This window comes from Oryzias latipes, chromosome 18, assembly GCF_053564925.1.
Source record: "Oryzias latipes strain Hd-rR chromosome 18, Olatipes_Hd-rR_3.1".
Classification (NCBI taxonomy): Eukaryota; Metazoa; Chordata; class Actinopteri; order Beloniformes; family Adrianichthyidae; genus Oryzias; species Oryzias latipes.
In genome coordinates this window covers 4869610-4891773 of record NC_136254.1, presented here as the reverse complement: position 1 = coordinate 4891773, position 22164 = coordinate 4869610, and the positions used below count along the sequence as shown (strand labels likewise).

The 22164-nt window shown below is 37.6% G+C and overlaps 1 long non-coding RNA gene across 1 annotated transcript; it reads left to right on the top strand.

Annotated features, from left to right (window-relative positions):
• Nucleotides 1–1062: 1062 nt before the first annotated feature.
• On the top strand, nucleotides 1063–15173 carry LOC144986985 (uncharacterized). Its single transcript, XR_013650823.1, has 2 exons — nucleotides 1063–2557; nucleotides 3583–15173. It is a non-coding gene; the product is annotated as an uncharacterized LOC144986985 (long non-coding RNA).
• The last annotated feature ends 6991 nt before the right edge of the window (nucleotides 15174–22164 follow it).

Here is a 22164-nt window from a genome sequence, read left to right as displayed (position 1 = left end):
GGTGTACACCTGACGGTGCCTGCGTAACAGGAAGTGGTCGATTATGTGCACCCAAATAATAGAAATTTATTATAAATCAGCCGTTTGTCTCAGGAAGCTGAGATTTCAGAATTAGATGCCTTTAATAACCTCCAGCTTTGATATGTAACACTATAGGGTCTACGAGAAACTTCATCACTTGATTTTTTTAATGAAATTTTGGACTGAACAAAGATTTTTAGCATAAATTCTGTTTAGGTTATCAGCACCAAGAATTCAACTTTCATAGGCATTTATGTGCTACTGCTTCCTAAAAAAATTCAGAATGATTGAAGTTACAGGTGACATCTTAGAGAGCATTACATCCAAAAAGGTCCGAAAACGTCTTTTTAGGCAAAACTGCAAACACCTATTTTTTTGCATAACTTATCTTTCAAATATCAGCACAAAAAAATTAAAAACGGTAGGGATCTGTGTTTGCTGCCTTCCATATTTTTTTCAGACTTAAAAGTGTAACAGATGATTTATAAAAAATCCTTTTCATCCAAAAACCTGTGTTAAATCTGTCTAGACTCCAAACAAACATTTTTTTTATGGTAACTTATGTTTCAACAATCGACACCAATTTTCACAGACCTAAAGCTGAACATGTCCCATAGCTCCCTGAATATTTTCATAGATATAAAATGAACTGGTCATTCTAACATCTGGCATTCTAACATCTAACATCTTACATGTCAAAGCCTCTCTCAGCCTGGCTCTGCTGAAGGAGTCGTGTTACAACCCCGCCCCCTCCTGCTGGGACCCCTGCTATGTAAATTAGCAAGCAGTGAACAGAGAGATGAGTAGTAAGAATGGCCATTACTCAGGCATGCATAATCCAAAGACAGCCAGTTAAACACTGAAAGACATATTTTTTCGGTATGTCTTTCATACATCTTTGGTATTAAAAACTCTCCAAGATGAATGTGCCTGACTCCACCTGCAGGTGGATCACAGACTTCCTGACGGACAGACAGCAGTATGTGAGGCTGGGGAAGCTCGTCTCAGATACTCGGACCACAAGCACCCGATCCCCCCAGGGCTGTGTCCTTTCACCCCTGTTACTCTCCCTGTACACAAACAGCTGCACAGCTGGTCACCTGTCTGTCAAACTCCTGAAGTTTCCTGGCAGAAAAGATCCCCTCAAGAAACACTGCAGGCTGTTCCATAAATAAAATATAGTTTTGCCATTGCCTTGCAGCTCGAAGTTCAAGTGATTTAGTTTTTCAGTAATTTCAGTCAAAAATGCAAGTTCAGATTCACCAAATTCAAATTCACCATATTCAGCAGACATCTCCTCCAATAGCACCTTGAAAATCCTGTGCTGTTTTGCTTTGCCGCTGAGGTGTTGATTTTCACAATAGGAGTCATCATGTGTCCAGAGCCAATCACTTGTGCACATAAGGCCTGCTGGTGAATGAAGCAGCAGTAATGCAGACATTTTGGAAAGTCTGGGTCAGCTTTACAGTGAGTGATGAAACCTGTTTGTCTATTGATCATAGCAGGAGCCCCGTCTGCAGTCACTGCTACCAGCTTTACTAATGGTACTTTTTCTGCACAAAAACTCCTTCACCGTGTTATACATTTCAACTCCTCTTTTAATTGTCTGTAAGGGCAGTTGTGTTTTGAAAAATTTTTTAGACTTCTTTATATTTATAGATATGAAGATTTCTCAACTTAAATAAAGCAGCCGATTGAACTTCTAAGAAAAGTCCACCAGAGAGAGTCAAAGGGATTACAATTCGGCCTCTAGGTAGCAGGTGACCGTTAAGTATTTATGCTGTAAAAGATTTTGTTGTTCTTTGACAAAGTTCACATGCAGCAGGCTTCCCCCACCAGCAAAGCATCATGGGAAGTATGACGTCACAACCCCTGAATAGCAAACGTTTCTTGTGAGATGTATCTAACAGAATCACCCACAAAACATTTTTTTGAACACAGACATAACACAAAGAAGACAACACACCACCACTTTGGGATTGGAATGTAATTTTATTAGATTTTAACCCTTGGGATCAAACTAAAAACGGAGCTGTCTGATTGGTCCATGGGAGAACTCATGCCAATGGGGCACAAACCCAACAGCTACAATGTTCCCTAACGGACTAATGATCAATAAAATAATTACTATAAAATGTTCTACACATACATACGGAACTAAACGAAGTAGAACTTCTATTATTTCATGAAAGCAATAACATGTAATCAATCTACTTCATCAAATACGAACGATAAAATGCATGATGGGAAAAACCACAAGTCAAGCAGCTGGTCAAGCCATTGAAGGCAGGGCATTTTCGTCTGAGTACTCCCTCTGCTCGACCCCTGCTGGACGACTGGAGAATCACACCCCACAGAGAATTTCGCTGAAGCTTGCCGAATTTGAGCAAATCAGTTCTTTTCAGAACTTTCTCATTTCCTCTGCACTTCGATCTTCGACGCTCCTGACCAGCAAGGAAGACTACAGGACCCCCAGTGAGAAGAACTCGACCTTGCCAGACGCACTGCGCCGAGGACGCCTTCAATTTGACTCGAGGTTTGTCACGACCATTATGAATTTTCCCGCGACTTGTAAACGAACCATTACTTTAATCGACCATCGACACTTTTTTACATCGCCACAACGACTACTCACCTTCTGATTATCAATTTTATTGAATAAAAAACCGTAAAAGTTGCTTAAAATTGATTAGACGAACGCAAATAATTTGACCTTTTACTTCGTTGAACCGGAAGTGATGGCGGGCATTTTGTTTCGAACGTAATTTTAAAAAGACTTTTCAAAGCAAACCAACCGACGAATTTTCTTTTTAAACGGACACAAATGTACAAAATGACATGTAGAATCGATACTGGTCGACAAACAACAAGTTTCTATCAGTTTCAGAGATCGTTTTTTTTGTAGTCTATCCACCATCTTTGTAGTTCTCAATTAAATATTCGAATGTAGTTTTTACGGTTTTTAAACCACATTAACCAGTGAAACTCCTTTCTAATTGATCAAATACATAGCAGTTCACATATAATACATTTTGAACGCGTGCCGACCCGTGAGTATTTCCACTGAAGATCAGTTCCAACCTATTTTGTACTTTTTAGGTTTTAAGTTAAATTTTCAGTGTTTAATAATTTCATAGGACACATGTTAAATTTATTTGTGTATAAATGTTTTCATATAATCTATAAGTGTGGCAGCCAGTATGAATATATTTGCAGGAACACACACAGATTTTAAAATGGCTGCTTGGCCTCCTGTTCGCTTTAGGATTGATAACGTTATTATTAGTTTATAAATGTTTTTATGGTCTTGGGCCTTCATATTTGTCTGATATGATTTTAATGTATGATCCCCTGTGGACCCTGAGGTCCTCTGATACAGGCCTTTTGGTTATCCCAAAAGTTAAAACACACGGCAAGGCCTCATTCAGTTTTAATGGACCTCCTCTATGGATTAGCCTCCCAGAGAGCATCTACCATTTCATGTCTATTAAAGTTTGTTTATGTATTTATTTTTGTTTGAATTAAATGTTTTTCCTTTTACATTTTTATTTGTAACTCCAGAGTTTTCCTCTGAGGGATCTTCCACACCAGTGACTAAACCTTTGTCTGGACAACAGAGAGAGGAGCTGTTTGCTGTTTTTTCCAGAGAACGTTGTGTTTTGTAAGCCATTAAAGAGTTTGGTAAAGGTAAGTTAAATTTGCAGTGTTTAATAATCTATTATAGCAGTGATCCCCAACCTTGTTTCAATAAACTTGATTGCACATTTTTTAAGTTAACGGACAGGTCTTTGAGATGTTGGTGGAGGATTACTGTAGCAACGCCACGCAGAAGGAGGAACAGATGTGTGACATCACACATCCCAGCTTTAATTTAGACACCCATGGATAGAACATTGCATGGCTCTCATCATCCTCCCCCCTTCTGCCACTCATGGTGCAAAAAAGAAAAATGTAGCTATTTTTTTCTGGAAGTAGAAGGCTCCTCTTCTGTCTCCTGGCTGGGCCTTTTCACCTATGCAAAAAAAACTTTCCAAAGACGTTTGTTTTTTACTCATTTTGCTAGCTCCTGGGTTTTATTTTAGCGATAACTTATCACGTGACTGAGAGGAGCACCTTGGTCTGTGTTACTATGGAAGCGATTCTGTAGCATTAATAAAAAGCAAAGTCAAAACCAGAAATGCCTTTTAATTTTCAAGATGAAGCTGCATTTTTTGACTCAAAAATAAAATGAAAAAGCCATCCACCAAAATGCTTTTTCATTTCCTTCTTCAACACTGATTATTCTGTCACTTAATTAAAATTAAAATGAAAATGGTATTTGACATTTCATTTTCAAGACGTTCCATGGTAAATGTGTAGCATAATTCATTTAGAAATGTCTAATTTGACATTTAAAATGGATTAATAGAAATGCTTTTTATTTTCAAAGTGAAGCTGCATTTTTTGACTCAAAATTAAAAAGAAAAAGCAATACTTCAAAATGCTTTATCATTTTATACTGCAACACAGCTTTTTTGTCACTTAATTAAAATGATAAAGAAAATGGTATTTGACATTTCATTTAAAAAAAGGTGCATGGTAAATGTGTAGCATAATTCATTTAGAAATGTCTAATTTGACAATAAAAATGGTTTAACAGAAATGCTTTTTAATTTTCAAAATGTAGCTGCATCAAATAGCTCAAAATTCAAATATAATAGCAATATTTCAAAATGCTTTTTCATTTTATACTTCAAACCGCTTATTCTGTGTCATAATTAAAACGAAAATGCAAAGAGGGGATTGCATTTGCATTTTAACATCCACCCTGCAAAACTTGGAGCAATATTCATTTCTTAAAAGCATTAGCAGAGGGGAGGCGGGGCGATGACGTCACTGCTTTCTCCGTGTGTCCGCCTGCTGAAAGACACACGCACCAGGAGCAGACTGTTAGTGGCAGAGAAGAGGGTTTTGTGATGGTTGTGAACTTCTGATGAGTTTGCACAGCTTCTCAGGACTAACTAGCAGCATGTCCGTCTTCTGCGGTCCTCCTCCTGACGCACGCAGACAAGCTTTTTATCTTCGGACCGCCAGCTGCCTTTTCATAGCGGAGCGCGAAGCTCCGATCGCTGAAGGCGGAAATGCTGCTACGATGATCCGAGAAACCATCATATGAATTTGTGTTTCCAGTGGTGTCCAGAACAAAATAAAAACTGATGTAATTCTCACATATTTACAAATTTATTTGCAGCTAAATTTGCTGTTTGACAGCTGGAGCTCCATCAACAGACAGATTTCTCCATGCTAAACGGTTGCTGGTTGGACCAAAAACACTCACTCAGCGTGAAGCTGCAGGAGACTATCTTCATAATGTGCTTTTATTACTGTTATGATTATTATTAAAGGCCTGCTCTGCTTGATCATATGTTTGTAAATCCGTGCGGTCAGACGACGCTGAAGAAGTTGGGTTGGGATTCACAGCTTCTGATTCAAGAGGGAGCTAAAGGAACATTCTGCTGCATTTCTCGCATTAAGATCCAGGAATCCAGGTTTGAGCAGGCCAGGTCCAGCGGTTTGTGAACAGGACCCAGTTTTAGGTGATCTTAATGCGAACACAGACACACCAGGTCTCTCAGCGACAGCGGCCGTACACACGGAGAAAGCAGTGACGTCATCGCCCCACCCCCCCTCTGCTAATGTGTTTAAGAAATGAATATTGCTCCAAGTTTTGCAGGGTGGATGTTAAAATGCAATCCCCTCTTTGCATTTTCGTTTTAATTATGACACAGAATAGGCGGATTGAAGTATAAAATGAAAAAGCATTTTGAAATATTGCTTTTATATTTGAATTTTGAGCTACATTTTCAAAATTAAAAAGCATTTCTGTTAATCCATTTTAATTGTCAAATTAGACATTTCTAAATGAATTTTGCTAGACATTTACCGTGGACCTTTTTTAAAATGAAATGTCAAACACCATTTTCTTTATCATTTTGATTAAGTGACAGAATAAGCTGTGTTGAGGAAGGAAATAAAGCATTTTGAAGTATTGCTTTTTCTTTTTAATTTTGAGTCAAAAAATGCAGCTTCATTTTGAAAATCAGAAAAGCATTTCTATTAATCCATTTTAAAGGTCAAATTAAACATTTCTAAATGAATTATGCTACACATTTACCAGAGAACGACTTGAAAATGAAATGTCAAATACCATTTTCATTTTAATTAAGTGACAGAATAAGCTTTGAGGAAGGAAAAGAAAGCATTTTGGGGGATTGTTTTTTCATTTTATTTTTGAGTCAACAAAATGCAGCTTCTTTTTGAAAATGAAAAAGCATTTCTGGTTTTAACTTTGCTTTTTATTAATGCTACTGAATCGCTTCCATACATTACTGGTGACATAGACGGGTGTGACAGTCACACAGAGAATCGGGCATCTTTTCAAAATAAAACATCTTTCAGATTCAGATATAAATAAACCGGAAGTAAAGTAAGTTATTTATTATTTGCGGCCCGGGGGTTGGGGACCACTGTATTATAGGACACATGTTACATTTATTTGTGTATAACTATTTTCCAATAGTCTGAATATTTAATTTTATGTTTTTGATTATTTGTCTGTGTGGTATAAATGTATTGCTTTATGTATACATAATAGAAATGAGAATTTTATTTTAATGGTGGTTTCATTTTTTTATTTTTTTTTTAGATGCCACGAAAGAAGGGATTTAATATGCGTCGCACCAAAGTGTGTAAGGTTCAGGAAGAAGGTAAAACTTCTGGTTGTGTTTGTCTGGAGCAAATACAGAGGCCTTTGATTTCTGGAATGAAAGTAAGATTGACAAATTCAAGTGATAGTACAACATCGCTTACATGTTGTGTTGTGGCTGCAATCAACCATGTTGTTGCTCCAGTGTGTACATGGAGGGACGCTGATGTTGATAATATTTGAAATGAAGGTGTGCAGTTGGTTTGTTCATTTAATGGAAGTGATGGATGTGTGAACAATTCCGAAAAGTTATTCAAGGTTTCTGAAAAGCTCAGTGTGTTTGGAAGAATTTGGGATGTTGCTATCAATGAGCCTGTGTATTCTGGTGATTCAAAGAGTGAAGATTTTTCACTGTTGTATGAAATGATGCAGGAGCGACTGATGGAGGAAGATCTGTGTTTGTTGGATTTGCAGGGTTTCGTTTGTGCTGTCATTCATCACAAAGAGTATTTTGTTGTGGTTGATTGTGGTGCACGAGATTCATCTGGAATGTTTTCTAATATTGGAACATCTGTGGCTGTCTTCAACAGTTGCTTTAATGACTTGATGTTGCACATTTGGAACTTGAAAAAGTCTTTGAATGCAGAATGGTTTGGCATTAGTTCAATGTTTGTGAAAGAAGCTTCTTGGGACGGGTGTAATAATACATTTGGTTTGGGAGCAGAGGATGCACGTGTGAATCAGTCAGTTTTGGGCAAAAGACAGACTGGTTTTATAAAAGAACATGTTCAGGAGTTAAATGACAAAATTGTGGTTGGCGATAAATGTAAAGTGTTAATGGAATGCAAAAATACATTGAAAATTGGAAAAAAGGGCAGTAATTTAAAAAAAAAATCATCTTCAGTGATTTTAAATGAAAACAATTGTAACAGATTTGACACAGAACGTTGTGTAAGGGGATCTTTTCATCAAGGAGATCGGCAGCTTCAAAACAGAGGTGTGCAGTGCATGGCAATAGCCCTGGTGAGTATGGCTAAACACACGCATCGTAGTGTTTTTGAGTGGGAGGCAACAGACTTGGACCATGTTGTGTTTCTTGGTGATCAGCTTTACTCCTCGGTGTGTGAAAACAAAATCATCCCTGGAAATTTGAAGTTTTTGTCAGTACCTGATTTGCCCATGGATTCTGAAATTGATGGTAAATTATTTAAGTTTGAGTATGGTGAATACGTTTCTGGGATTGTTAATGTGAGTAATGGTAAATTTGTTGACAGTGGTGAAGTGATAACTCTTAAAAAGGGACTGGAGCACATGCTTGTCAAGTATAAAACATGTTTTTTGACCATAGGCAGTAGTACTTGTGCTGTTATTTCAGAAAACGGCCATTATGCTGTGGTGGATTCACATGCACGCAGTGGTACTGGAATGGCAGATGTAAATGGAAGAAGTATTATCATGTACCTTCCTAGTCTTAATGATTTATACAATTATATTTGTTGCCTGAGTATTTCACTTGCAGGGAAAGAAATGGCTTTTGAAATTGCATCCGTTGCTGTTACTGACAATGATCATAGTGAGAAAAATAAACAAAGTGTGCTTGAGAAGGATTGTAAAACTGGATTAAATACTGGGTCACAGTTTGGTTTCGGGTGCAGTTTAGATGTTCAAACTGGTCCCTTACCGTTGCATGAAAGTAACAGAAAGCGTAAGCTTTCTACTGTGCAACGTGAATCAAAGAAGACAAAATGGTATGATGCTAATGAAGCTAGTTTGGATGTTGAGTTTCTTGATGTTTCATCAAAGAAACTTGAGTTTTACCCTGTTGATTTTGATGTTACACAAGCATTGTGTAAACAACTGAATGTGCATTGTGAAAACACTGCTTGTTCTAACCCTCTAGAGGTTGATATGTTGGGAATTCCATGTCAAACTGATCATATAGTAGCCGATGGCAATTGTTTTTTTAGGGCTGTGTCCAAAGTTATTAGTGGTACAGAGAAAAATCACATAAAGTTAAGACGTGCAGTTGTCACACATTTACAAAAGAATGTTGGAAATTATAGTTCTCTTTTGAGATCTGAAAATATGTCTGTGGATGAATATCTCAATGTTTCTAGAATGAGATTTTCTGGTAGTTGGGCTACAGAGGTTGAAATTCAAGCTACAGCTGACTACTTGGGTGTGAGTGTGTATACATTTCACAATGAACGTTGGTTGAAATATGCCTGTCAACGTAAGGCCATATCTAAACAAGGCATATATTTGCAAAATATAAATGAGTGTCATTATGAAGTTGTAACTTGCGTTGAAATGTTTCAGCAGCAGCGTTGTTTTGGGTTGTGTAAATCTATGGAAAAAAATAATTTGGGTCATAATATGAGGCAACGCAAAAGAGACTCAGAAATGCTGTCAGAAGGAGATTGCAAGAGTGTTAAACATGGCAGGTCTGAAGTTGGTGATTGTAATGAAGTTTTGTTTAGTGCATTGGTTAACAATGATCACCAAAACAGTGAAATTTATCAAAGTAACAATTTAGTTGAAAATGCTTTCAGTTTTTATCCATTGTCGTTTGAGAGTGCAGTTTTGTTGTCAAAACATATTGATTTAGATTTTGTGAAGCAGTATGAAGACATTCCAACTAATAATGTAACGCTTGGTTCTATTTGTAAGACAGAGGTCATATTAAATGATGGCAATAGTTTTTTTCGTGCTATTTCTCGAGTCATTAGTGGATCTGAAAATTGTCATAGAAGAGTTCGACTGGCTGTTGTTAAGTTTATGCTAAAGAACAGTGACATTCATATGAAGTTGCTGGAGAAAGGATATGCCACAGTGTCTGAGTACATTCAAAAGTCACGTATGAAATATGTTGGCAGTTTTGTATGTGAGATTGACATTCAAGCTACTTCAAATGTTTTGGGAGTAGAAATTTTTGTACACAATGGTAGCATATGGAGAAAGTATAACCCTGTAAATAAAATACTTGGAAATCAAGCAATTTATTTGCGAGAATGTGGTGAGAAATATTACGAGGTTGTTGTTTGTGTTCATTGTAGTGGTAAAATTGGGTGTGCCAATTGGTGTAAAAGCAATAGTATTTGTTCTGAGAAACCACTGTTAAGATGTCGTTCTTTTCAACCACATAATGTTAGTTGTGATTCAGTTGGTGAATCTTCCTTTTCAAAGTATCTAAAAAAAAGGAGATCTTTTTACCACAAAATGCAATATCAAACAAGTGAACTGCATAAACAGAAGAAAAAAGATATGAGTAAAAGGAAATATGCATCTGATTCTTTGCGTAGATCCAGAGCATTAGAATTGAGTAAAAATAAATATAGGGAAAATGCTATGCATAAAATGTGGGTTAAAGAACGTAGTTCTGCAAAATACAGAACTGATGATTTACACAGACATCGTGTTAAAAATGGGAGTAAAAGCAAGTATAAATTTGATTTGTTACACAAACATAATGTTAAGGAAATGAGTAAAAGAAAATATCAGATTAATGTTACTCATAGAGAAAATGTTAAAGCACTGAGTTCTAGAAAATATCAGAGTAATGTTACTCATAGAGAAAATGTTAAAGCACTGAGTTCTAGAAAATATCAGAGTAATGTTACTCATAGAGAAAATGTTAAAGCACTGAGTTCTAGAAAATATCAGAGTAATGTTACTCATAGAGAAAATGTTAAAGCACTGAGTTCTAGAAAATATCAGAGTAATGTTACTCATAGAGAAAATGTTAAAGCACTGAGTTCTAGAAAATATCAGAGTAATGTTACTCATAGAGAAAATGTTAAAGCACTGAGTTCTAGAAAATATCGTCAAGATCCTCACTTTAGGAAAAGTGTGTTGGATGGGATGAAATTGAAGCGACAATTGAATAAAAAACAGTTGGAAGAGTTTGATGTTGTTATGAAACAATTTTTGGATAAAGTTAAAGATGGACCTGGGTTTGTTTGTTGTGTATGTCATAGGTTGTTATTTGAACATCAAGTATTACATTGTAAAAAAGAGTTGTACAGTAATGCAGGACTTGGACTTATCGCTGATCAATGTATCACTTCTGGTTATTTGCATATCTGCAATGCAAACTGCTCAAAAAATTGTGAATGGATGAAAACATCAAGAAGCAAATTGTGGATTTGTTACACGTGTCATGCTAAAATCAAGAAAGGTAAAGTACCAGCTGAAAGTGTTAAAAATAACTTAGAACTTGAACCTATACCAGCGGAATTGGCATGTTTAAATCAATTAGAACAACATCTAATAGCGTTACATATTCCATTTATGAAACTGTTAGCATTGCCCAAAGGTGGACAGAATGGCGTGCATGGACCTATTACTTGTGTTCCTGCAAATACTGAACAAACAACTTATTTGTTACCACGCATGTCTATTGAGGGTTCTCTTGTGCCTGTGAAATTAAAACGGAAGCTTACTTATAAAGGACATTATGAATATCAGTATGTTGATACGGAACGTGTTAAGCAGGCTTTACAGTTTTTACAAACCCATAATTATTATTATAACAACGTGAAATTTAATAATGATTGGATTAATGGTTTTTGTAAAGAAACATCTGATGTGGTAGAAAAAGATGTTGAATGCACTGCAAATGTTGACGATTCAAATGTTTTAGGAGATGAACTTCTGCATGATAGACAGCAGCATTGCATGTTCCAGGACACTTGTCTAATGCCAGTAGACATTGGTCAAGAGGCTTTGGATCAATATTTTGATCACATTTTGAATGTAGCTCCCGCTGAAGGCAATAGTCCGGTGAAGTTGTTGTCCGATATTACAAATGAGGCTAAGTGTTTTCCTGTGTTGTTTCCTAAGGGTGGACCAACATATCATGATGGAAGACAACATCCTTTAACTCTATCACGATATTTTAACAACAGGATTCTTAATGCTGATTGTCGTTTTGCACAAAATGTGGAATATATTTTTTTTGCCCAATATATGACAGAATTAGAAAAGGTCGTTTCAAATGTTTCGATTGCAGTAAGAAAAGGTAAGTATAATTTTAAAAATAAACGAGTAGTTACTGGAGAGTTGTTGAAAAGTGATGATTCTATTAAAAGGATGTTGGAATTTGATGATGGGTACCGATTTTTAAAACCAATTAGAGGTACGCCAGCTTTTTGGCAGGCGGCCCAGAAAGACCTCATGGCTTGTGTGAGGCAGCTTGGAATCCCCACATGGTTCTGTTCATTTTCTTCAGCTGATATGCGTTGGAAGAATTTACTTTCCTGCATTCTGAAGCACGAAGGTAGAACTGAAACTGTGGAGCAGTTGGAATGGGCAGACAGATGTGAGCTTTTGCGTCGTAATCCTGTCACTGCTGCTCGGATGTTTGATTTTCGTTGGCATTGTTTTCTGAAAGAGGTTCTTATGTCGCCTGCATGTCCTATAGGAAAAATTAAGGATTATTTTTATAGGGTGGAGTTTCAGCAACGAGGCTCACCACATCTTCATTGCCTGTTTTGGATAGAGGATGCACCTGTAATTGACAGAAATACAGATGCTGAAGTGATTGCATTTATTGATCGTTATGTGACTTGTGAGTTACCATCAAATATTGACTTACTGGAAATTGTAACATCTGTGCAAAAACACTCTGAAACACATGCGAAAACATGTAAAAAAAAAGGAACTGTGTGTCGTTTTAATTTTCCTAGACCACCTTCTGCGCGTACATTCATATCACGTAGCACAAGTGCTGAAGAGACACAGTCTTGTCAATGTGTGTTATCACAGAAAGAGTCTTGCAACTGTAAAGAAAATGCACAGACACCGCAATTGAAGAAAAAAGAGGCTTCTGCATTGATTGCACACATTAAAGCTGCTCTCTCAACTGATGGGCCAACTTATGACAATGTTGAGGATTTGTTTGAATCTGTTGGGTTAAACCAAAGCACATTTGAAACTGCATATAACTGTTGTGCTCGGAAAACCCATGTTGTGCTGAAACGTCAACTTAAAGAAGTTTGGATTAATCAATATAGCAAGCCACTGTTAAAATGCTGGAATGCTAATATGGATATACAGTTTGTTGTCGACGCATACGCATGTGTTGTGTACATCATTTCTTACATCTCTAAATCAGAGAAGGAAATGGGTTTATTATTGCAGTGTGCACAAAAGGAAGCATGCAGGGATGGAAATGCTTCTGCCAAAGAGAGTCTAAAAACATTAGGCAGTACATATTTGCACAACAGAGATGTATCTGCTCAAGAAAGTGTTTATAGACTGACAAATGCACATTTGAAAGAGTGCTCTCGGAAAGTTGTGTTTCTTCCTGTTGGTGAAAATACTGTTAAAATGAGTTTACCGTTAAAAGTACTTAAAGAAAAAGCATCAAAGCATTCTGTTAGCACAGATGATATGTGGATGACAAACATTGTGGATAGATATAAGAACAGACCTAAGAGTGATGATTTTCCTTCAATGTGTTTAGCAGTATTTGCTTCCGAATTTCGTGTGTTGTCAAAAAATGAAAGTGCTGCTAAGCGAATAAAGTTGAACAACAACACTGGATATGTTGTAAAAAGAACCCGCACACAACCTGCTGTTGTACGTTACGTTAAGTTCTCTGAAACAAAACAGCCTGAATTGTTTTATCAAAGCAATCTGCAGTTGTTTTTGCCATACTACAGCGATAGCCAGCTGAAACCTCAAGGTTTTGAAACGTATCAAGACTTTTTTCATAAGGGCACGATAAGACTTGGTAATTCAGGTCTGCAGTTGGTAAAGTCCGTGGTAACATTAAACAGAAGTAAATTTGAAATTGATGGTGATAAATTGGTTAATGCTCAGCAAGGGATAGATAATGCTGGTGTAGTTGAAGATGCCTGGTGTGAATTATGCCCTGAGCAAGAATTGGAAAGACTTGAGTGTCAAGAGTTGTTGCAGAACCAAAAAAGTGTCGATGATGAACAGGAATTTGATATTCCTGATTTAAGAGTTTCTGCTCAACATAGCCATTTCTTTCAACTGAATAACACAAAAATGCCTCGTAGTGATGGCTTGGCTTTAATTCGCTCTTTAAATGAAATTCAGATGGATATTTTTTACCAAGTGAGAAAATGGTGTGTGGAAAAGGTTTTGGGAAAAAAGCCAGAACCATTCCACCTGTTCATAACAGGAGGTGCAGGGACTGGTAAAACTCACCTAATTAAAGCAATAAAATATGAATCAAATAGACTATTGTCTCCTCTTTGTCGTCATGTAGATGACATCTGTGTTTTGTTGACGGCTCCCACAGGAATTGCTGCGTTTAATGTACAAGCAAGTACTATACACAACACTTTTTGTATTGGTAAAGATGTCCGCTTACCTTACACACCACTGGGTGAGGAAAAATTAAATTCTTTACGTGCCATTTACAGCAGTTTACAGATTTTGATAATTGATGAAATATCCATGGTAGATCATAATTTATTAGCATATATTCATGGGCGTCTGAGGCAAATAAAGCAAACTGGTAACTCTGCATTGTTTGGAAATGTTTGTATTATTGCAGTTGGGGATTTCTTTCAATTACCTCCAGTGAGAGGAAAACCATTGTATGTAGAAAATGTGGGTATGGATCTTTGGTGTGGTGTGTTTGAAATTGTTTGCCTAGAAACCATTGTACGCCAAAAAGATCAGGAATTTGCCAAATTACTCGGCAGAGTTAGGACACGATGCAAAGGTACTGAAATGTTAAAAAGTGATATCCAACAATTGAAGTCACGTGAAACGGGAGAAGGCAGCTCTGCTTTACATATTTTCCCAACTAATGGTCAAGTAAATCAACATAATTTAACCCATCTACACTCATCCTGTCCAGAGTATGTAACTATTAAAGCTCAAGATTATGTAAATTGTAAGGAAACAGGTAGACAAGTGTTACTAAGTGGTAATCATTCAAATGCTAACAATACTTGTCTAGCAGAAAGACTTCTTTTGGGGAAGAATGCACGTGTCATGCTCTGTAAAAATGTTGATGTGGCAGATGGTCTTGTCAATGGTGCATGTGGAATTGTGACTGATATTGTCTATAGAAACTCTGACTTTCCACAAATTGTTTTTGTGAATTTTGATAATAAAGACATTGGAAGACAACGGAAGAAACAGTATGAAAATCATCCAGGGCTTGTCTCAGGTTCTGTAGCCATTGTTCCAGAAGAGGAACGAGTCACAGGAAGAGGTGGTCTGAGACGTCAGTTTCCTCTAAAACTTGCTTGGGCTTGTACTGTTCATAAAGTTCAGGGTCTTACCATTGATAATGTTGTTGTGTCTTTGAAAAAAACTTTTGCTCCTGGGCAGGCTTATGTTGCATTAAGCCGCGTAACAAGTTTGTCTGGTTTAATTATTCAAGATTTTAAGGAACAGGCCATTTACTGTAACAAAACAGTTTCTGAATATGTGGCAAACATGCCTCAATATCTGATAAATAAAGAAAATCTCACTTCTAGTTCATGTGAATTCAGCATTTTCCTCATGAATGTGCAAAATTTACAGTGGCATGTAAAGGACTTAGCTTTGTGCACAAAACAGTTACATGTTAACTGCATAGCTGTAACTGAAACATGGCTTCCAAATGCACCTTTAACTGATGCATTGAACATCAGTGGGTATAATTTTTATAGTATGCCACGCTCACTGTCTTATAGTGGAGTAGATCCTAGACTGAATGTGATTAAAGGCTTAAAACATGGTGGTGTTGGAATGTACACCGTTGAAAATATCCTGTTTGAACATGTAGAGATACAAAATGTAGATATTGAATGTTTAGTGCACAGATTTATTACATCAAACATAGTCGTGGCAGTTCTGTATCGTCCACCATCATATGCCATTTCATTATTTAGAGAGAACCTTAAGAAATTAGTTGATCTTTTGGAGCCCCTGGGTGATACCATTGCTATAATGGGTGATTTTAATGAAAACTTAGTAAACTCTAAGACAATAACTGATTTCATGGCACATAAAGGTTTCATTCAACTGGTTTCTGAAAACACAACGTTAAAAAATACGATAATCGATCATGTGTACTTAAAAACAACAAACTATAAAGTCGAATGTACAGTTGTACAAACATACTTTAGTGATCATGATGGGGTTCTTTGTCGTTTTACACATGTAAGTGACTGTTGATGATTGTGGCAAAGGAGAAAGGGAGAGATGGCGACATCTTTATCTCTTTTAAGTCACAAATGTCTGACTTAATATAAAACGTCAAATGTTGAACTCAATACATGCTGGTGTCAGTTGTTGTGGTGAAGGAGAAAGGGAGAGATGGCGACATCTTTATCTCTTTTAAGTCACAAACGTCTGACTTAATATAAAACGTCAAATGTTTAACCAAATACATGCTGGTGTCAGTTGTTGTGGCGAAGGAGACGGGGAGAGATGGTGACATCTTTATCTCTGTTAAGTCACAACGTCTGACTTAAATTAAAACGTCAAATGTTTAACCAAATACATGCTGGTGTCAGTTGTTGTGGCGAAGGAGACGGGGAGAGATGGCGACATCTTTATCTCTTTTAAGTCACAAACGTCTGACTTAATATAAAACGTCAAATGTTGAACTCAATACATGCTGGTGTCAGTTGTTGTGGCGAAGGAGAAGGGGAGAGATGGCGACATCTTTATCTCTTTTAAGTCACAAACGTCTGACTTGATATAAAACGTCAAATGTTTAACCAAATACATGCTGGTGTCAGTTGTTGTGGCGAAGGAGACGGGGAGAGATGGTGACATCTTTATCTCTGTTGAGTCACAACGTCTGACTTAAATTAAAACGTCAAATGTTTAACTAAATACATGCTGGTGTCAGTTGTTGTGGCGAAGGAGACGGGGAGAGATGGTGACATCTTTATCTCTGTTAAGTCACAATCCTCTGACTTTATGGAAATATGGTTTCTTTACCTGCATCATGAATACATATAAGGCATTACAAATTTACATTTTTTTCTGTAGTTAGCAATTGAGTAAAGAATCAAAATCCTTTTTTTGCATATTTCTAAATTTCAAACCATCTGATTTACAAACATATTCCAAGTACTCAAAAAGTACTTCAGAAAGTAATTGAAATTTATGTATCTATTGCATTCCTATGGCCTAGTTATTCATGATGCAGGTTTTGCTTTCCTTGCCATGTGACTTCAAAAAAGCAAAAGACATTGGTAATGGTACTCCCAGTTACTGGGATGGGGTTCGATTCCCTACAATGTCCGTGTTCTGAGGTCACATAAACATTTTTTTAATGTCAGTGAATATATGTCTTCATGAATTAACTTTTTTAATCAGAGAAATTTCTATAAATCTCGCCATAGGAGAATCCCCACCGCACCCACCCAGACTAGAACATCAACGGGGTCCACTTCACAGCCGTGAGGCTGCAAAGTTAAACTCCAGCTTCCCCAGAAAGGGCAACAACCACAGACCAAGCCGACAAGCCCTGGCAGAAAAAATCCGCACAAGAAACACTGCAGTCTGTTCCAAAAAAATATATAGTTTTGCCATTGCCTTGCAGATCACAGTAAAAGTGATTTAGTTTTCCAGTAATGTCAGTCAAAACTGCAAGTTCAAATTTACCATATTCTTATTCATACTCACCATATTCAGCAGACATCTCTAATAGCACCTTGAAAATCCTGTGCTGTTTTGCTTTGCAGCTGAGGTTTTTTATGATTTTCACAATAGGAGTCATTATGTGTCCAGAGCCAATCACTTCTGCACATAAGGCCTGCTGGTGAATGAAGCAGCAGTAATGCAGACATTTTGGAAAGTCTGGGTCAGCTTTACAGTGAGTGATGAAACCTGTTTGTCTATTGATCATAGCAGGAGCCCCGTCTGCAGGTATGGCTACCAACTTTTCTAATGGTACCTTTTTCTGCACAAAAACTCCTTCACCGTGTTATACATTAAAACTCCTCTTGTAGTTGTCTGTTAGGGCAGTTGTGTCAATCATGTTAAATGTAGCTTGCAGCTCCAGAAACCAGAAGGAAGACTGAAGCCAAACGGTTCGAGCAGGGCGTTGTTCTTGGGGCGGTCGCCCATGCCAGGCGGTCGCACGTGCTCGGGCCCGCTAAATGCTACTTGTAGCTTTAATTATTATTATTATTATTATTATTATTATTATTCTACCGGAAGAGTCGCCTTTTTGAGGCCTTTAACATACCCCAAAACTCACCAAATTTGGCACACACATCAGGAGTCGCGAAAAATTTCGTATTTTATAGGAGATTGGCATGGGCGCACAAAAACGGCTCGATAGCGCCACCTACAGTGACTTTTGTCCCGACGCCCCGCATACGCTTTAACGTACAAGCTTGATTTTTACAGGGCATGTTCTTCAGATGGAGACTTACAAAAAAGTCTGAAAGGACCCACCTGTCACTCGCACAGGAAGTCTGATATATTGAGGTCAATATGTCATTTTTGCTTCATTTTGGACATTTGCAGGCCTCGCTCTAGAACGAACTCCTCCTAGAGATTTTGGAGTAATGACTCCAAACTTTGGTTTTGTAAACTAAACACATGTCCGATGTTAAATTGCGAAGCTTTTAAGTTTTTACGGATGTTTGTGGCCGTGGCGGCGCGTCGAAAATGGAGGTCATTTTGAAAACACGCCATGAAAAGAAAAATGGCCATTACTCAGCCATGCAAAATCCAATCTGATCCAAAATTGATATGCATGATTGTAGTCTGACTTTGACCACATCAGAAGTGGAAAAATCCAGAACAGGTGTAGCGCCACCTGCTGGCAAAAGGAAATGACATGTTTTACTTGGAGCATCACTGCTCCGAGTAAGATGAGCCGACACACCTCAAAATGATGTCCACCTGTTGAAAAGCCATTGAAGTTTACTCTGATAAAAAGCCATAACTTTCAATGCGGGGGTGTGGTCGTGACAGAGCGGTGAAGTTGGGCGTCTCGCCATGCACACAAAAGTTGCTCTCACGTGCACATTCCTTGTCCAATCTCACTGAAATTCAATAGAGGTGATGAGGCTTCCATTCTGAACCAATGGATATGACAATCTTGGACGAACTCCATAGCGCCACCTAGATATTGACAAATACATTTTATGTCACATTCTGACCTATCTTTTCTCTGTGCTTTGTCCGACATTCATAAAATTACAACAGGAGATACTCATAAGGGTCTTCTCTCATCGTCTAAAGTTTCATGGGTGTACACCTGACGGTGCCTGCGCAAGCCACCACCAAACAGGAAGTGGTTGATTGCGTTGCAGTCAGATAATTAAAAATTCATAAAAAATCAGCCGTTTGTATCACGAGGCTGAGATTTCAGAATGAGATGCCTCATAAATATCTCCAACTTAGATATACAGCACTTGCATGGGTGAACAAAAACGGCTCAATAGCGCCACCTACCATGTTTGTTTTTGAGAGCCCCGCCATGTTCTTTAACATACAAGCTTGATTTTTACAGGACATGTTCATCAGATGAAAACCTACAAAAAAGTCTCTTGGTACCAAGCTGTCAGTTGCACAGGAAGTCTGCTATATTGATGTCAATATGTCATTTTTGGTGTATTTTGGTCATTTGCAAGCCTCGTTCTAGAACGAACTCCTCCTAGAGATTTTTGAACAATGACTCCAAACTTTGGTTTTGTAAACTAAACACATGTCCGATCTTAAATTGCGAAGCTTTTAAGTTTTTACGGTTGTTTGTGACCGTGGCGGCGCGTCAAAATTTGAGGTCGTTTTAAAATCACGCCATGAAAAGAAAAATGTCCATTACTCAGCCATAAATAATCTAATCTGATCCAAATTTGTTGTGCATGATTGTAGTCTGACTCTGAACACATCTGCAGTGGAAAAATCCGAAACAGGTGTAGCGCCACCTGTTGGCAACAGGAAATGACATGTTTTACTTGGAGCATCACTGCTCCAAGTAGGATGAGCAAACACACCTCAAAATGACGTCCACCTGTTGAAAAACCATTGAAGTTTACTCTGATGAAAAACAAATCTTTCAACGCGGGGGTGTGGTCGTGACAGAGCGGCGAAGTTGGGTATCTCGCCATGCACAAATGTTGCTCTCACGTTCACATTCCTTGTCTGATCTCACTGAAATTAAATAGATTTGATGAAACTGACATTCTGAACCCATGGATATGACAATTTTGGACGAGCTATATATGTTCATAAATGATCATGAAGCATGATCATATAATCAAGCTTCATAGGAAATCAGCCGTTTGTCTCAGGAAGCTGAGATTTCAGAATTAGATGCGTCCTACAAAGCTCCATGTTTGAAAAGCAGCACTATACGTACAAGAAACATTTAACCACCTTAATCACCCTATTGTGCTGAAAGCAAATTTTTGGACATTTTGACTCAAGCAAATATTTTTATCATAACTTCTGTTTAGTTTATCAGCACCAAAATAAAAAATATTTACATTTATAAAATGAACTGGTCAACTCTAGGATTTTATTTATTCAATCTTACATCCTCAAGCTTTTCATCAGTCTCCCCTGCTGCAGGAGTGGAGTTAGCCCCCCCCCCCCCAACCCCCGGCTGTGTGCTCACATGTAAATTAGCCAGGAGTGGCAGACAGAAAGTAGAACAGTTAGAAAGCCTAGTTCAACACTAAATTACAGCAATTTCCTTTGTTTTGTTTGTCTTTTATACATCCTTAGCACTAATCATTGCTTTTTTATTCATCCAAAATACAATTAACTTTATATTTTATCTTTTTTTTTTTTTTTTACAAACAAAATATATGAATGTGCTCCAAAACAAAACCCAGTCTCAGTACACTCCTACAGATGTAACATCAGACAGTAAATGTCTCTTTTATGCTTTTTTAATCAATGCTGCAACTTCTTTTCATTTCCTTTCAATACATCCAAAGAAATTAAACTACAACGACAACAAACACAACATATAGCAAATGTCTCTAAGAAGATTGTGTATGTACATTATGTACCACCTTTAAACACCAAATAAATAACAAATCTTTCTAATACAATCACAAAAAATGGAACACAAAATGTAAAACCCAAATTAGAAATTGCAATTTTAAAAAGATACATTTTTCAGCAGCTTTTCAAAATCAATCGCATATTTTACTCTTCTGTGGATGAAACAAAGAAGTCCAGAGCAATGTAGCCACTTCTCCAAAGTCTCTGTCACCTTCAGTTTTACACAAAGTCTGTGAAAATCCACCATACATTGGTCACATGTATTCAGAGACCTGCTAAAAGTCCACAATTGTAAAAGCTCTTATATAGACAACTGTTTGTTTGCTTGGAGCTCTAAATATAAAAAAATGCTTTTCTATCACCTAGACACAGATGGAGAACCATATCAACTGGATTAGTAACAGGGAAACATGTTTAGGTTTAAACTTACATCAATAGACAACATGAAGCTGTTCATCACATTTTTGACCTAAACATGTAAACACATCCTTGGCTCTGCGGTTAGGAAATGGTAATTGGGAATCTCTTCATACCAGGAGCCAGCCTGAACATTGGAACATCACCACAGTGCCCATCCAGACTGGGACAGCAACGGGGTCCACTTCACAGCCGTGAGGCTGCTGTGTTTAACTCCAGCTGTCCCAGCAAGGGAGACAACTGCAGCAACATCCACTGACCAAGCTGGCAAGCCCTGGCAGAAAAGATCCCCACAAGAAAAACACTGGCTCAGGCAGGCTGGTCAATAAAAAAATATAGTTTTGCCAATGTCTTGCAGCTCGCAGATCAAGTGGTTTAGTTTTCCAGTAATGTCAGTCAAGAATACAAGTTCAGATTCACCATATTCAGCAGATATCTCCACCAATAGCACCTTAAAAATCCTGTTCTGTTTTGCTTTGCAGCTGAGGTTTTTTATGATTTTCACAATAGGAGTCATTATATGTCCAGAGCCAATCACTTCTGCACATAAGGCCTACTGGTGAAAGAAGCAGCAGTAATGCAGACATTTTGGAAAGTCTTGGTCAGCTTTAAAGTGAGTGATGAAACCTGTTTGTCGGTCAATCATAGCAGGAGCCCCGTCTGCAGGTATGGCTACCAGCTTTTCTAATGGTACCTTTTTCTGCACAAAAACTCCTTCACCGTGTTATACATTTCAACTCCTCTTGTAGTTGTCTGTTAGGGCAGATGTGTCAGGAATTCTTCTCTTGTGGAAACCAAAAGCTATGCTGTACTGTTGCCGTCCACAGACTCATTACACTGGACGTTAAACCACCTGCACTTTGTAAGATCCCGGTCCAGCTAATTGGCCAAGTTATCAGACATAGCTGACACTCATCTAGACATTGTAGTGAAAATTGAATGAGTTCTATTGTTCTCATCCTTAGGGACAGTGATAGCAATTATCATCATTGCTTGTTTCTTAATCTGATAAAAACCTTCTTCTACTTGATGAGAAAATGAGCAGGTCTAAACGAGGCTTAGATTTAAGAATTTTTTTCATG